Here is a 10,242-nt window from a genome sequence, read left to right as displayed (position 1 = left end):
TAAAATGAACAAATACAAGGGATAAAAAAAAGAAGAAATTTATATCAGGAATTGATACTACCAATCCATTTTACCTTCAACTGCGTCAGTGTTCTACGTACATGACTTTGATGAGAAGACACACACACCAGAAGGAAAAATCCGGACACAATATCCAAAGACGATAAAACACTGGGTAAGATTTAACACAATATCCAAAGACGATAAAACACTGAGTAAGATTTTATTGGATAAATGTTCGACTATACTGTTATGCAATAATTTCACTGACAGGGTATAGTACTGCAGCTGTGCAGCAGGTATAACATGCCGTCACTATAGGACACTTCACTCTCAACGTACTCGCAAAAGGTCGCTCCGTTATGAATGAACGACTACAGCTTTTACAAGAATCCGACCACCGTGAAGTTATACTTGTTACCAATCCTTAAGTACTATATATATAGCCTGCGTGGTTCTTAAGGAAGTCTTTACAACACTCCTTAGCTAAAATCCACTCCTCTGTAACAATTGCGGCACTAGATATAAGAGGCTTTTCGTCGTTGCAGAATCATTCATAATCCTCACACACAGTAAACAGGTCAGTCACCACTCACACAAGAAGTTGTGTACTATACGTTGCTCTGAGGGTAGCAGTTCTGCGACAGAAAATGGACTAGTTTTGATTCAGATTGAATCATCGCAGTTTCGATGAATAAATCACACGGGGATTTAATCTGTTTGAATGACGTCATGGTTTTAATTTAGTGAGTGAAACAAACTAGAAAAGACAAATTTTAGAAGAGGTATCATAGTAGCATAATTACAGTAGTATCATAGTATCGGAGTAGTATCAATATAGTAGTACCATAGTATCATAGTAGCATCAATATACACTCTAAACACAATCTAGTCAAGCGAGGCTAAAGTCTAGTCATATCGACTGGTTTACGTTAGTCAACGATTATCCCGCCATAATCTTGGTAGAGATGCCTTCACGACTAACCCAAAAGGTCGCCTGACCAGAACATAATGGTCACAGTTCTATTTTAATCTGGTCCTACAATAAATGTCAGCACTGGGACGAAACTCACTAGTCAATCAGGTTGATATATTCGTCACATGAAAAAGCGCGGGAAAATATTAACAATTGTAGCGCCACGGTACGGCCTAGCGTACTGCACTGAACTATGGTACATTGTACACATACGTACACGACGAGCAAGGAACGTACAGCAGGGAGTTAGCAGCCAGACGGTTACGGTACGAAAAATCAAAAAAATATTATCATCCAGTGATATTGTCAGTAACCATTGCAAGGTTAGTATATTAGACCAGTTTTCTTTGGGCCTTTGGCCAGTGTTGTTTGTTAGTCACTTAAAAAGTATATAGTATATTAGACCATAAAGTGTGTATTTTCGATTATTCCAACTTGTGTACGAACAAGCTAAGATCTAGGTCCTAGGCTAGGCCTATCATGCAGTAGCTATAGGCGAATTGCCTAACGTTAAACCTAATGACGTTAAGCTGCCTTGTAGTTGTAGTAGTTGTACAGCACAGTTTATCGTAACAGTAGGCCTCCGTATATTTACAGTATCATGGTGGCCCCGGTATTCACGCGTTTCTCATGTTTGCAATGGATAATTTCTTTACAAAATAACAAACCTAAATTAAACTTAATATTTATAATCTGTATTAGAAACTTTAGCCTTAGGGGGATAGGACCTTGGCTATATTATTCTTGAAATATTTTAGGGGGATAAATTCACAGCAGTGTTTCTCCTGCACTTTCAGGGGGGACATAGCCTAGGCTTAGGTCCTAGGCCATATTATTTATACCTAGATCAGGTTTGAGTTAAGGATTAGCCTCCAATTAGGGTCACCCTAAGATAACGAATGAACTAGAATAGTGTGTATGGGATTGTGTAGTTGCGTGCGAAACTGTTACACTAAATAAGCTGATTATTCCTAGGGCCCTATAGCCCCCCCCCCCCCCCCAGGCCTAGCCCTAAATAGTTTTCATAAAATACAGAGGCTAGGCCTATGTTTCATACGAAACATCAACTGAACATGACGCCAATCTTTTATTACCAGTTTGTCCACTGACCATCCTATCCAACAATCCCGTTAACAATTCACAGGAGAATACACTCCCCCTTCCAAAATAAACATTGGGGACCTTGGAGCAATCTAACAGCCTATTGCTGCCACAGCTGTGTCCTATCAATTTATAGGCCTAGTTGTCAGTAATATAGAGGGGGAATATTTCTGGACAATTGCACTGACTTGTCCGGAATTTTTGGCTAAAATTTGCTATATATTCTAGCGGCATGAGTTGGGACAGTTTTTTCTGCTATTTTTTAAGTTTGTACAAAACAGTTCCGATTCAGAACAAAGGTGGGTGGGTGTTTAATTTGTTGTAGCTGTTTGTAGGGAGTCATATAGCCTTGGACTAGGCTTTTTTCAAGATGGAATATTCCTCGCTTTACCTGTGGTACCGTGAACCGCAGTTGATCCCCCTAGGCTAACCCTAATTCCATTGGAAATAAAATAGGACATCTTTTACGGGGTGTTTCATTCAACTTTTTGGAAATACTACAATTTCAAACATAAATGTATTTGGTTATCATTGTACACTTGACAAATGAAAATGTAGCTACCATAGCGGATTGATTAATGTTTGCACATGTTTCTTTTCCATACAGGTATCAAATGCATTCAGGCTTCTGTATCACTGCATAGTAATTTCACTTCCATTTCTACTGTACATTTTAGTAATGGGATGTGATTAAATAGTTGAATTGTGACTGGTATCGTACCGTACATGTTTACCCACATGCTGTACAAAATATGCACATGAACATTAGGGATGTGAACAAATAACAAAAGTTGTATGTCTATCACATTGGCAGATAGACGTCGTTTAATTGTGGAAGAGGATGCTACTAGCGAAGTGGTTAAGAAAGTCTATCCTTGGCTATTTGAAGATGAAGAGGTACTGTATTAATATGTCTTTGTAGATATTATTTATTATACAGTAGTCTGCGTAAAAGTAAAATTCAATCTGGTTATGGACATTTGAATATATTCACTTTATGCCCACCACTTGTTCGAACCACGACTTTGTTTTTCAAAAATCAATTCAAGACAGTGTTGCGCTAAGCAGCGCGATTGCAGGATTCCCACACTTTTTTTGCTGATACCGCTGTTGGGAATTTGTAGGGGGAATGTTCCCCCTTAAAAAGAAAACCACTTTGTTTTATTCTGAGCTAGAGCCCGATCTATACCTTTATCAGCAAGATCACTCCGCAAAACCTCATGTCCTCATCCCAAGACTTGGGGAGCCTACTGCTCCTACATTGACCAGCTACAGTAGTCTCTCTCTACTTCTTTACCAATTCGCATCTTCCATCCCTTTCGACATGTCTAAACCATCTCAATCTACGTCTCTGAACATAATCCCGAATATGTGTTAGTCCTAAGCGATCTCTTAACTTCTCAGGTGAATTTACCATATGTACTGTATAATCTAATTGATCTCATTTAACCATAGATACTACTTGAATTAAAGCGACTTGAAGGAAAGACGACAATGGCACAGTTGCTTGGTGAAGGGCTTTCCAAGTATGGAGATGCCATAATCCGCTGCACTTTGAAGATGAAGCATCCCACTGTCATAGATACATCCATGGAGAAGGACGAGGGTGCCCGTTAAGGTAAATTAGTAACAATTCAATCTGTAATTCACTATTCAAGTGATCATCACCCAGGTATGTGCTGGGTCTTCAAAATGGACTACGAGCAAAGTCTGAGGCAGGGGTGGATGCAAAATATGTCTTGGTGAGGGGGTATAACCATTCAGATGTATGGTAGTGAAAAATAAACACCTTCATTAGACATTAACGTTTGTCGTCTTGCATCATACAGTCTGAGGAAAATAGGGCGCATCCGTACATACTCAGACTGTGGTAGCACTAAAAGGCTAGTGCACGCATTTGTCTCTTCACATCTTGACTCTTGCAACAGACTCATTTATGGACTGCCAAATAAGCTCCAGCATTGTACGAGCTGCCAGGTTGGTTACCTTATCTAGGAAGTGTGAACACATAACCCCCATCCTTGTAAATCTCCACTGGTTACAAGTGAAGAAGCGTATCATGTGTAAGTTAATGCTTTTGACCTACAAAATATTAAATAAACTTGCTCCATACTATCTATGTAAACTTCTCAATATCAATGAACCGGTACATATTCTCAGGTCAAATGCTGCTACAACACTTATTGTACAAATGTCAGCACCATTACTTACGGTGAGAGTTCTTTTTTCAGCAGCTGCTAAACTCTGAAACCAACTACCACCACATGTTTGAAATGCTAAATCTATATGTAAATTTAGGACCTTGTTAAGACTTACTAGCAGAGAGTTGTGTGATTTTAAATTATGCTGATTTAAATCAGTTGTTTTTTTTAAATCACTGATTTAAATCACTTTTCTAATTCTTGGCAGGAAAAGTTGAATTTGTGGTCAGCATATTCTCTGAAATCAAGCAGTTCCTTATAAAATAGAGTCTCAATCAAGTATCAAAGCAATTTCAGTAAATCTGGGGGGGGGGGGTTGTATTTTCAGGGAGAAAAATCCTTGTCACATACACCGGTATGGCATGAGGCCTATCATGCTAAAACAAATTGAACAATTCTAGAAATTGAGAGTTCAGTTAAGTTCAGTAGAATAAGGATCAGGATGGACCCTGTGAAAGACCCTGTACCACAGATAACCCAGACTGCCAGATATGATCATGGATGAACACAATCAAGTGCTCAGATGATAACGAGACAGGCTGTGTATTGACGGTAGATTGCATAAATTATGGCTGTGAAGTACTTCATTTGGTACAAACAAGTGTCTGTGTTCAACAAAGGGAAATTGGTACAGTATCATGGGCCCCTTAGAGGAGGGGATATAGGGCCTAATTTTGAAATTATATTCAAGACTGTTGACTTCCCTTGAAGTTATGGATATGGATATAGAATGTCTATTCCAATTTCCAAAAATATACTGTTCAATATGCAAATCCATGGGTGGAAGTAGGTGGTATGTGACAACCTGCCCCCACTTCCCCCTATATGCCTATATGTATTATAGGCTACACGATATGCAGTTTGATCCATTTATATGATGCAATGTTACATTGTTACAAGCTGAGTATATGGAAATCTAGTCTACTTACTCTACTTTGGAAACAAGAGGCATTTCAATTTATTACTGTCTGCATATTCTCAAATAATATCTTCCTTGTTCAACTTTCACACTGAACATGCTCTGTTGCCAGCTGAATCCTGAGGTTCAAATTTTCATGTGTCAATCTGCTTGCTAGTCTGCTCTCTATTATCTTCATTTTACTGAAGACCTCAGAATATGATATATGGTTGTTAATTCAGGGAAAACATGTTCTCGGACTTCAGGAATCTGTAGGTATCAATGAAACCTATCTGCTTTGGGTCCAAGATACGAGTTTGACAACTGATACATATTCTTGACAAATGGAGCAACTCTTTCAATACAATCTCAGTATTTGATATTTTTCCATTAATGTTTAGAACTATATTTTGCTTCAAATGTTCCTTATCAGTTATCATTGTCTTGAATCCCTCAAGCTGAAACAATGACATGGATGCAATCATTTTTTATGGCCCATGCCAGTAGGGGCCCACGACAAATAACTGAACAATTGGCATAACTTAAAGATGCTTGCTTGGGTTGAGCTCATACTTGATATTACTTAGCTAAGTAGCCTAGACCTTATCAAATGATACAAATATCTTTGCTGAAAATAAGACCTGTGATGTATTTAGTACTCTACTTTAATATTATCACCTAAGCAATTTATCGAGTATTGAGTATTGCTCTCCGGACTGCAGATGAGTGAATCTGTGATATTTTTGTCCTATCGATGTTACCAAATATGACATAATATCACTCTTCTGAAATGTCATGATGTTATGAGTGCTTTAACATTCTGTTGTTGATTTTTCTTTTAGAGTCTAGAATGCATGCAGCAATTCTGTCAGTTCCGACTCTACTGAATGAGAAGTTGGGTGCTATGATTGTATTTGCAGATGAGGATAGTGTAAGTACCCAATGTATTATTTAAATCAACAGTATGTAAACTATGGGTCAAGGCCATCAGAGGTGGTCTGATATTGTATGTTACAGTGTCGAGGGTTCATCATGATAGTGCCCTGGTAGTGTTTCCTTTGGGGTATTCAGCAATTTTAGGTCTGATGCCATATGGGCTATTTCAGGAAATAACTCAAAATTAATATTTTCCTACAGATTGTATGGTCACAATGCTTAGAGTTTAATTGTCACGATAGTGTTTTGGTAGTGCTCCTTTGGGGTGTTTGGAATTTTAGGCCAAAGGTCATGTATGGGCCATATGGGCCATTTTGAACTCCTGAACTCCGCCTGAAATCACACAAAATGTTTCTTTTCCTATGAATTCTATGGTGCAGTGTTGAGCATTTTTCACAGTGGTACTTAGGTAGTGCCTCCTTTGGGTTTTTAGGATTTGGGGGCCTAAGTCACCTGTAGACCATATGGGCCAATTTATGAAATCACTCAAAATGATACTTTTCATACAAATTTGCCCTAAAATTGGTTTAGCCCTAACATTTGTTGGGGCATCTTTTTTCTTTTTTTTTGGGGGGGGGGGGCATTTTTTGGCATCCTTATTTCTGGGGGGCCTTGAAATATTTGGGCCCTGAAAACCTTCTGTCTGCAACAAAGGCCCGCACATCTGATCATTATTCCCTAACTAAATATCACATGTATGACCTGGGAGTGTTCATAGCTGTAAATATAGTAAGGGCATCATCACAAAGGTAGAATAGACTAGTATGTATGTGATAACTGGAACAGAATGTTGGACAGATTTCAATCTGTAGTTGCAGTAACCATAACCCAATGTGGATTTCCTGATCAGCCCCAAGTGTATTAAAATCATCTAATGGAATGAATCCCTACCATGATGTAATTAGCTGTAACAAGATGTCATAACTCATGGCAAATATTCATTTCTCTCAAAAATACACGGAACCAGTGCACCATTTAGCTCTGTTGTTTCATTTATACTCTGCTATTATTTATATCATCAAAAATAGTATTACTTGTAGTGAATACGATGTACTGTAAATTGATTTGAAAAAATATTTAAGAAATTATTTATTTTGATTCCTTTGTTGGTGGAGTATATTTGTTTGTTGGTCACTCATGGCCATCATGGTGGATCAGCCACCCCTCCCATTTTCTGAAACTGGAAAGCGCTGTATATTGAATACATATACCTTAATATCTTTGCAGGTTACAGACTTGTCAGACGTGCCAGTTTATATCCAGGTGACAGAGGATGAAGGTGTTCCAGAGTACATTGTGATAGTGGAAACCTTGCAAGTAGCTACTTTGAAAAGTTTGTTCGCAGCCATGTGCAATTATTTGGCAGTGTTCTATGTCCTAAATATGGCATAGAGCCTTTGCTGAAGAAAACCCTTCAGTTTTTAAAAAAATCATTTTGAATGTTGATGATACTACACCGGCAGATAAATCAGTCAATAAAATTCTGGAGAAACTAAACATGCAAATCGCTAAAAATTGATGGCCTAATTACTGCTCCAGGCACCTACCATTTTTTGTACAGTTTTTTTGGCTCAAACTGTCATCACATTTATAACATAGAATACTGCCTATCAATTGCACTAGCATATATGAGTCAAAATAGGCTAAGGTGTTATAAAACTGTAACTAACTTGCAAATAATAAGTCATTGAAAATTTTTTCATTATCATTTGAGCTGTTGCGTGTGTTAGTTTTGACTTACAAAATGTTGTTATTTTTGGTTACGATGCCGAAGGCCGAGTAACCTATGCGATCAAGTTGGCGTGTGTGAGGGTGCGTTTGTTTTGCTATCTGACCGAGGACTTGAACAAAACAATTTCAGGTCCTCGGTTGTAATTTCTAAAGAATCACCACGTCCTCGGAAGAATTCTATTGTATGGGGTATTGTTAAGGTTAGGGTACGTGGATTTGAACAATGGAAAATACAATGGGGTCCTCAGTCTGAATGTAATGCAAACATGTGTGTGTGGGTATGCGTTTGTTTTGCTATCTGACCGAGGACTTGAACAAAAGAATTTCAGGTCCTCGGTTGTGATTTCTAAAGAATCACCACGTCCTCGGAAGAATTCTATTGTATGGGGTATTGTTAATGTTACGGTACGTGGATTTGAACAATGGAAAATACAATGGGGTCCTCGGTCTGAACGAAACACAAACATGTATGTGTGTGTGTGTGTGATGTGACAGCTTGCTCGTAAACACGATATCTCAACAACGACACATTGGATCAATGTCATATTGGACTGGTGATGTGTGGATGGTCCCTATTGTTTTTGTTCTCCATCACATGAATATTAATAAGTGGGTAGGGCTTAAAGTAAAATTCTTAAAATGTCAATATCTTCGCAACGGTATGTCCGATCTGCTTCATACTTGGTATGGTGATGTAAGTGGTTCATTGTCACATGACAATGGAATTTCGTCTAATTAATATTCATGAGTAGGTGGGGCTTAATCCTTAATTGCTAGAAATAGCTTGTAAACCTGAAATCTTAGAAATTAAATGTTGAATTACTGTCATTTTGAACTAGTACATGCTCCATGATTAGTAGATGTTCCCTATTGTTTTTGTTGTTCATGACATGAATATTAATGAGTAGGCAGCAGTTAAAGTGAAATTCTTAAATGTCAATAACTTTGCAACGGTATAACCGATCATCTCCATACTTTGTTGATTGGTGGTGGATAATAATAGTTACATTTTCATATGAAAATAACATGTAACCTCATTAATATTCATGTGTTTGTTGGCCATATAGCATTTGTTGTCCCTCATTCCTAAACTCCTGTCATTCGTCACGTTTGACATGTTTTCCTGGTTCCTGGGAGCTTGCTGATCTTATCTATATTTGTTTTGCTTTATAAAACCATGAAATTGGCTAGCCAGGCCATTAAAGGAGTAGTCCAGTGACAAATTAAACTGGACTGAAAAAAAGTAACCTTTGCAATTAAGTTGGCATATGTGTATGTTGTGATGAGTTGGCATGTTTGTATGTTTTGATCAAGTTTGCATGTGGGTATGTGTGTATATGTATGTTGCATAAATAGCTGGGTCAGACAATTAAAGGGATAGTCTATAGTGAAAATAGTAAATGAACTTAATAATCTGGTATTACTGTACATGTACCTATAGAGTATAGGGAAATCTTATGTGAGTGGGGTAGATTAATGTGTTGGTAGTAAGGTGTGAAACTGGTAAAATCTGATGGGTGTCAGGTGGGGGGGGGGTTGTCAGATGAGTAGGGTGATGTTGGGATCAGGGTTGTAGGATGGTAGGTGAGGCTGCAGGTGGTATGATGGTAAGGGTTCCGCTCTGGGTTGGGGATATGGGTTGTGTCGTATGATCCCCATGTGTTTGTCTGGAGAGGGGGTGTGGGGTGGTGAAATGCCTAGAGTCAACTATATCACTTTTTTTCAACTTTATATGTACATCAATAAAGGCATTAATTTTTGGTTTTGTTTACGATGGCCAGGTAATCTACAGTTTAGCATGTTTGCAAGTGTATGTATAATCTTAAAAACAATATATTTAATTACTGTAAATGTATTGAATAACTTGTAGATATGCTACATTATCATTACATGGACCTCATTGTTTTTGTTGTCCAGTAAATGAATATGTGGGTGGGGCTTGTAATCAAATTCTTAAAATGTCGATATTTGTTTTCAAATATATGTCTGATCACCTTCATACTTGGTAGGTTGGTACAGTAGTGCCACATGAAACTGAAATTTCATTTATATTCATGAGTGCAACTGACAACTTTATGTCTGATCAGCTTCAGTTTGGTTTCAGTTGTCTGGCAATAAGTACAATACAGGTATATAACAATAACAAATTCTGACTTATCTTATTTCATAAACTCTCATCGGCATCAGAACCACTAAACCTTTGGGTTTTCTGGTTCTTCAATTACTGATGAAATCAGACACTCTTTTGTACTTACTATTGAGGTGAAGCATATGTAGTGTTTAAGAGAAAATATAAAATGTGATTCCAAATTAATACAGAAATTCTTGCTTTCTTTTTTTCATGTGAGAAGGCTTGATGGTCTAGCAGTGGTTAAGGCCCAATCAGGTTTTATATCCAA

At 37.8% G+C, this 10,242-nt stretch overlaps 1 long non-coding RNA gene across 1 annotated transcript; it reads left to right on the top strand.

Annotated features, from left to right (window-relative positions):
- Nucleotides 1-879: 879 nt before the first annotated feature.
- Nucleotides 880-10,165, top strand: LOC139982698 (uncharacterized). The gene is made up of 5 exons (XR_011798247.1): nucleotides 880-1,299; nucleotides 2,892-2,974; nucleotides 3,533-3,695; nucleotides 6,019-6,107; nucleotides 7,340-10,165. It is a non-coding gene; the product is annotated as an uncharacterized lncRNA (long non-coding RNA).
- The last annotated feature ends 77 nt before the right edge of the window (nucleotides 10,166-10,242 follow it).

Source organism: Apostichopus japonicus, chromosome 16 (genome assembly GCF_037975245.1).
Source record: "Apostichopus japonicus isolate 1M-3 chromosome 16, ASM3797524v1, whole genome shotgun sequence".
Classification (NCBI taxonomy): Eukaryota; Metazoa; Echinodermata; class Holothuroidea; order Aspidochirotida; family Stichopodidae; genus Apostichopus; species Apostichopus japonicus.
This window is presented reverse-complemented; position numbering and strand designations above follow the sequence as displayed.